We start from the raw sequence: 7227 nt of genomic DNA on the forward strand, positions 1-7227 counted from the left end.
GTTGAGAAGAGACTTCGAAGGGCTAGGAGGATAGGTTCAGAGACAATGTGGTCATTCCTAAGGTATCTTGTAACATATAGCTTGTTTTGCTCTAAACTCTGGAGCACTTAGAATTAATATTTTTGAAAACTGCCTAATTTGCATTTAATCTATGTGTGTATGTGTGTGGACCTCTCTGTGTTCATGCACACTCATGTGATGTCCAACAAGACCAGAAAAGGGCATCAGGTCACCTGCAGCTGGAGTAACGGACAGTTGTGAGCGCCCTGATTGGGTGCTGGGAACTGAGCTCAGGTCCCTTGCAAGAGCTTAAAAACATTTTTAAAATTACACCTATTTGTGTGTGTGTGTGTGTGTGTGTGTGTGTGTGTCTTTCTCTAACTTCTCAAAGGGACCTTGATAGCTAGAAGTTGAAGTTTGGGGTCTTTGCTTGCCATAGAATGGTCTGGATAACCTCCCTGCTCAACTGCCGAGGACCTTTCAAGCAGTCATGTTATTCCAGAATACTCCAGCCTATACGGATGACTTGGCTCTCACTTATATGAGGCAGAATCCATCCTGTTGGTATATGGAGCTGGAGCTGAAGGCAGACTAAGGTCTGGAGAGAGCCGTGTCACACAGACAAAGGGGCACCTCTGCTGACTTTCCTGCTGCTGTTCCATTTCCCACCCCAACCCTGAGCTCACTCGGCTGTCTTTCTAACTCGGATTCTATGAGACACTCCTGTTTCTATGGAAACCGAAGAGTCCGAGCGGATGCTGAAGATCAACAACTCGCTTGCATACCTACGCGTCTTGCCTCACTGGCGGCCTGTAGCCGTGTCTCACACCCACCTAGTCTAAGCCTGGACCACACACAGAGTCACGGTTCTGGCTGGATCGTTGTCCTGGAAATACCTTGAGTGGTGGAGAACCAGAGCTCCCCAACTTGGTCAGACTCCTTGAGTTGCCTGTGACTGTTAATGATTCTATTGTTAGTTTGTGATGTTTAATGTTTACTATCAAGTTCACAGAACCTAGAATCATCTGGAAGATGGGCCTCTGGGCATGCCTGTGGGGAGATCTTCTTGTGTTCATTAAAGTGGCAAGGCCTGCCCCTTGTAAGTGGTAACCTTCCCCGGTGGACTCTCTGAGAAAGGGAACTGAGCGGCAGTGACATCACTGTCTCCTGATTGTAGACGTGATGTACCCAGCTGCCTCACGCACCTGACACCTTGACTTTGCCACCATGAAGGGCTGTGCTTTTGAACTGCGAGTCAGGATAAATCTATTTATTCTTTCTTTCTTTCTTTCTTTCTTTCTTTCTTTCTTTCTTTCTTTCTTTCTTTCTTTCTTTCTTTCTTTCTTTCTTTCTTTCTTCTGTGGTTTTGGAGCCTGTCCTGGAACTACCTCTTGTAGACCAGGCTGGTCTCGAACTCACATAGATCCGCCTGCCTCTGCCTCCCAAGTGTGCGCCGCCACCGCCCGGCCTAAGAGGAATTCTTGAGAGAGACGGAGATGGTCCTCGGTGAAGGAAGTCTGCAGACAGCTGAGCTGCAAGGCAAGGCAAACACCCAGTTTTCGAGAGAATTGCAAGTGAATCTAGAAATCCAGGACATAGTGATTGGAGTTCAGACTCAGAAGGCTCAGCCCAGTTCTGCCGCTGTCCGCTGGAGTAGTGGACCCTTCTATTCTCCTCGCTTCACTGACTTGCTTCCCCATGAAGAGGCCCTAGGTCCAGCATGGGCCTTCTTTTTCTTGGTAACTGAAGACCCCAGATCCTTTATAGCTGCAAGAATGTGCTTGGAAAGGACAAGGACTTCTTCCAGAGTTTAGACCAGTTTATCAATCCAACTTTCCTAGCTTGAGTTTCGTAGTAACAAGTCTAAGCTATTGGACAAGTATTATTATTTTTTTTTTGCAGTTCCCACACTTTATGTGAATTAAGTTCTCGCGAGGGTGGGCGTGGCCCCCGGGCAGGGGCCCAGGGCTGGGGCATGAGGTAGCGTCACACGCATGCGCACTCCCGCGCCCACAGCTCTTGCAGTGTGTGGTAGCAGCTGTGCACGTCCAGGAACGTCGGGCAGCAGCACGAGTGCGCGCACACCCGCTCCTTGTGCACTGCCTCCGCTGGCGCAGGCCCAGGTCGTAGATGCACAGGGCCGCCTCGCACGCGCCTGCTTAGTAGCAGAACAGCACGGTCTTGTCCAACGTGTAGCCCAGGTCCAACTTGCTCACGCGCACCTCGAGCTTGCGCAGCCCGCAGGGGCGCGCGCCTGCCGTCGCCGGGGACCCGCTCCACGGCGCGGGCCGGAGCGCTTGCGGCCCAGGGGGAAAGTTCTCGAAGCTCTAACACGTCCAGGGCGCCCTGTGGCGGGAAAAGGAAGACAGGGGATTGGACCATGAGAGCTGGCCCCGCCCCATTCCCTCCGCTGGGGCTGCGGAGGAGGCGCGGCGAGGGACGCCCGTGATAGCTAGAGCTTGGGCGGTGGCCAGGAGACAGACAATTGGCCGGTGTTGGTAAAGTATTTAAAGAAATCTTAAGTGTCTGAGTTGGTTATTTGGGGGCAGGATATTGGGACAGGAAAACTCTGCCTACAGAATATGCCCTTGTGTTGACGACTATATCTCATATTGCAAATTAAATAGAGTAGAGCAGCTGGGGCAGCTCTTCATGTCAAGATTATGTTTATTTATGTTTTCTTTATTCCGGGTGGTTCACTGTAGGAAAAGCTCCAGGTTTGCAGTGGCCAAGCCAGTGCCTGTGGCACAGAAGGTGTGGTGTTTGAATGACAATGGCCCCCATAAACTCATATGTCTGAATGCTGTGTCTCATTGGTGGAACTATTTGGGAAGGAATAAGAGGTGTGGCTCATTGAAGAGGTTCCGAAAGTACACACTGTTCCCAGTTCTCTGTGTGTGTATTTAATGCCTGAGGATCTCAGCTGCTGCTCCAGCACCATACCTTCCTGCCTGCTGTCATGCTCCTCAACATGATGGTTATAGACTATAACCCTCTGGAACAATGAACTCCTAAATTAAATGTTTTCTTTTATAAGTTGCCTTAATCATGATGTCTTATCTCACTAATAGAGATAACTACAGGGAATTCCTGAGGCCTGAGGGAAGTTCTGCTGTTCTGTTCTTCCCACTTTGACTGTTACAACTCCGTCTCCACGCTGCCTCTCTGTGCTTTCGGTGGAGACAGTTGCGGGTACAAATCTATAGCATCTCAAGCCCAGGGTGCTGTTCTTCTTAGCGTCCACACCTGAATCTGCTGGTATTTCATCTAAGGTCCTCAGTCCTGCAGTTAGCACCTTGCCACTCAGATTCCCGGTCTTGCTGGCACCAGCTTTGCCACAGCCACCAAATGTAGGTTTTAAGTCTCTATCATTCTTTTTAGCAATAAAGACTCAGGGGTCAGATATTGGGGTGAAAACCTGCTACATCAGAGAAGCAGAGAAGCAGTCAACTGACTTTCCATTTTAGCCAGAGACCCAACAAGAGAGCATCTCTCCACTTGTCTCAAACCAAAGAGACAGCAAGTCTTTAAGTCCCTCCCCCTCAACAATCCTTCCTGTGCATCTCTCTATCTGTATTCCTGGGTCCTCCTTCCTCTCTATGGCTAATTCCTGCCAACTAGTCACTGGCTCTGCCCCCTGATCCAAGTGTGACCAGATATCTCACAACACATGTGGGCTGTGCACCTGTTACTCTTGATGACCCTAAGTGGTTAACATGCGAGACACAGTGCCCTGATCCAGATCTGAAATGCCCCCCAAGGACTCAGGTGTTAAAGGTTTGGATGCCAGCCTGAACCACTTAGAAATTTAAGTTTTTCACTTTCTCCCCCTCCCCCGTGTGTGTGTGTGTGTGTGTGTGTGTGTGTGTGCGCGCGCGCGCGCGCGCGCGCGCGTGCGCGCGCATGCGCATGTGCAGGTGCCAGCGGAGGCCAGCAGAGGGCATCAGTTCCCCTGCAGCAGGAGTTAGCACATCTGCACAGTGCTGATGTGGGCACTGGGAACTGATTTCAGCCGCAAGCCCGTGGCACTGTGGGATATGATGGACCCTTTAGCAGGTGATCTCTGTCTTAGTCTGCCTCTGTTGCTGTGACCAAAGCAACTTAAGGGAGAAAGGGTTTATCTTGACCCACTGTTCGATGTAGGGTCAATGTGAGGACGTCGAGGCCAAATGACTCCGTTAATGCTATCCTGTCCTATCTCCATTGTGTGTTTGCTTCGCCAGGTCCCAGCCCTCTGCCCCTCCCTGCAGTGGTCACATCTGCCTTGGTAACACATTTGAGATTTCCATGGCCTTAACTGTGGCCCAGATGTATTAACAAAAGTAACTGGCATGCTATGTCTTAAATAATCACCAAGCCCTGCCAGGAATGAATGCTTCGTGCTACTCTGACTTTGAGGCCAATCATGGTCTTTGTGGTTTTTGCCTTGAAAAAACTCTGTGTCTCTGAACTTGGTCACCAAGAGGCTTTTCAGAAGCACAAGCCTGCTTTTGGTCTGGCCATCAGTCAGAAGGACTTACGACGTTTAAGTGGCTTTATCAGTGTGGTTGTCAATAACGGCCTCTCATGGATCATTGCAGAGGTGTCAGAACCTGAAACCACAGGTCACAACAGATCAGCAGTCAGAAGAGCAAGCGATTTGGCATAGGGCTCAGCTCGCTTTCTTCTTTCTATACAGGCTACAATGGCTGGCCGACCTAGGGAGCAGTTCCTCTTCTGGTTGAATCTGGTTGAATCTTCTATCTAGGAATACAATTAAGAGGATCTTCAAGACACACCCAGAGGTCGGTTTCTCAGGTGACCCTAGACTCTGTCAACAATTGATACTACCACAGACTGAGAAGGAAGCCAGGCCATTGGAGCCAGATCCCAAGAGGAATGCTGGGGCTCTAGCTTCTACCAACTCCCTCTTTATCATGTGGCAAGTAGGCTTTTTGTTTGTTTGTGTTTTGTTTTGTCATTGTTTTGGTTTGGCTTGTCCCCCCCCCCCCCAAGACAGGGTTTCTCCAGACAGTCCTGGCTGTCCTGGAACTCACTCTGTAGACCAGGCTGGCCTCAGCTTCACTGAGATCTGCCTGCCTCTGCCTCCCAAGTGCTGGGATTAAAGGCAAGCAGTTTACCGCACATTCTTTGCCATGATGGCCCACGTCATCGCAAGGCCAATGTCACATGGTCAGGCTACCTTGTCTCAGGGATTTTTGTACCAGTAACAGAAAGCCAATATTCCCAGTCAGAGCAGCTTTAAGCCCAGGCCAGCAGAGTATGTGTATTAGCTTCCTAGTGTTGCTCTAACGAAATGTCAGTGGCTAGATGGCTGGGAACAATGGGAAGGTTCTGTCTGGAGGCTGGTTATATGTGGATATCTTTTCCCTGCGCCTCTTCATTTTATCTTCTCTCTGTGCCTGAATTTCCCTTTTTCGGAGGACATCAGTCAAGTTGGATTAGGGCCCAACCTAAATGACTTCATCTTCACTTGAGTACATTGTAAGCTTGACTCCCTCCAAATAAGGCCACATTCTGAGGCATAGGGGGCTAGAACTTGAACATATCCTTGAAGGACACAATTCAATCCTTAATGGGACAAAAGTCAGGTTACAGAAACAGCTGTGAGAGAACAGATAGAAAATATCACACAGTTAAACAGCCAGGAATTCTCGGAAGCATGTTCAGGAGCCTTGTCCCCACACACTCAGAGTTCAAGCCAAGTTTACCTAAATCTCCAAAGGACAGGGATGCATTTGAGTGCGAGGTGGGCTACAGAAGCACAGGAAGAGGCAAGGACACTGCCTCCGGGAAGGGAACGGCCTCTTTGATGGAGCTCTAAGAATCCTTCCCCGTGGGGTGGATCTGGGTCCACAGGAAGCCTGTCTCACAAAGCTGTTTTCCGAACCTTTTAAAGGTGGATATTAAGAGGTCTTCCAGCAGCCACCAGGAAACATAAACCTAAAATATAATCATGCATCATGTTTCAGCATCATTAAGGAATGGGGTGGAGAAGGAGGGGTAGCTGCTTGTCCTTACTTTGACAAATGGAGGAGAATCTGAGAAAGGACAGTCTCTCCAGTTTCCCTCTGATCTCAGCAGTGGAACCGTGACTCTGGGTTCTTAGTCTCAAATGAAGCAGTCAGGTTGGCTCAGCCCTCTCTAGGTGTACACCCTGTTTCTGCTGAGGGACTCAGGTGGATGCTGATCTTCCCCAACATGGTTTGGTTCTGTTTAGTTGCCACACAATTCTGACTGGAATAAGGAATCATTCTGATTGCCCTTGGCTCCCCCCACACCAGCAAAGCGTTACTGCTCAGCTACCTTGCAGGTGTCTTCCAATAAAACCTCCACACTGGCTCTGTGCCACTGAACTGTGAAGAACACATTTTCTGGTCTGTGGTTTGCTCATATAAAATGCCTTTATTCAGTCTATCCACGCACACCCCTACCATACACACACACACACACACACACATATACAGACACATGCATGCACACATCCAAAATTACATGCACATACACAACATTTATACATGCATATGTATTCACAGTCCATATAAACATACACACATAAACAATACAAACACACATACGTATATAAACATGTCCACACACAAACCCACATACACACATGAACAATGCACAAATACACAGATATACACATGTGCACATACATGCGCGCACATATATACACATGCACACATACATGTGCTAATTTCTCTAGGGCCTTTCTTTGATCTGTATGATGGCTATTATGACCAACTTGATAAGACCTAGCATCTTCTAAAAGTGCTAGGGTGTCCTGCACCCTCACACTCAGAGCCCAAGTGAGTCTTTGCTGCCTGAAGTTGTTCTAGTCTTGCTTGTTGCAGCATTAAGACAACTGACATCTGGGAATGGAGATTGTCATCTTTCAGTCATTTGTCTATCAACTTGGTTGGGTGGGTTGGTTCATCTTGGTATTTGCCGCCCCCGCCCCCCGCAGTGGGTTACACAGTAAGCATTTATACTTCCAGCTGTTAGGTATTATTCCAGTTACTCAGCTCAACAGTTGTAGCTCAAGCAACAATAGGCAGTGTGTAAAATAATGGGCATCATTGTACACATCGTTACCTGTGAAAATAGGCAGGAGGCTAGATTTGATCCCAGGGCTGTGCTTTGCTATGCCACTGGTCTAATTTGTAACCAGCTTCTATGCGGACTCGTTTGCCATCTCCTGACTTTTTCTCCCTCCATTTCCAT

General features: G+C 48.7%; 1 pseudogene; it reads right to left on the minus strand.

The window, feature by feature from the left end:
- Window positions 1-1986: 1986 nt before the first annotated feature.
- Window positions 1987-5152, minus strand: LOC142853074 (neurturin-like; annotated as a pseudogene).
- Between the last annotated feature and the right edge of the window lie 2075 nt (window positions 5153-7227).

Source organism: Microtus pennsylvanicus, chromosome 6 (genome assembly GCF_037038515.1).
Source record: "Microtus pennsylvanicus isolate mMicPen1 chromosome 6, mMicPen1.hap1, whole genome shotgun sequence".
NCBI lineage: Eukaryota > Metazoa > Chordata > Mammalia > Rodentia > Cricetidae > Microtus > Microtus pennsylvanicus.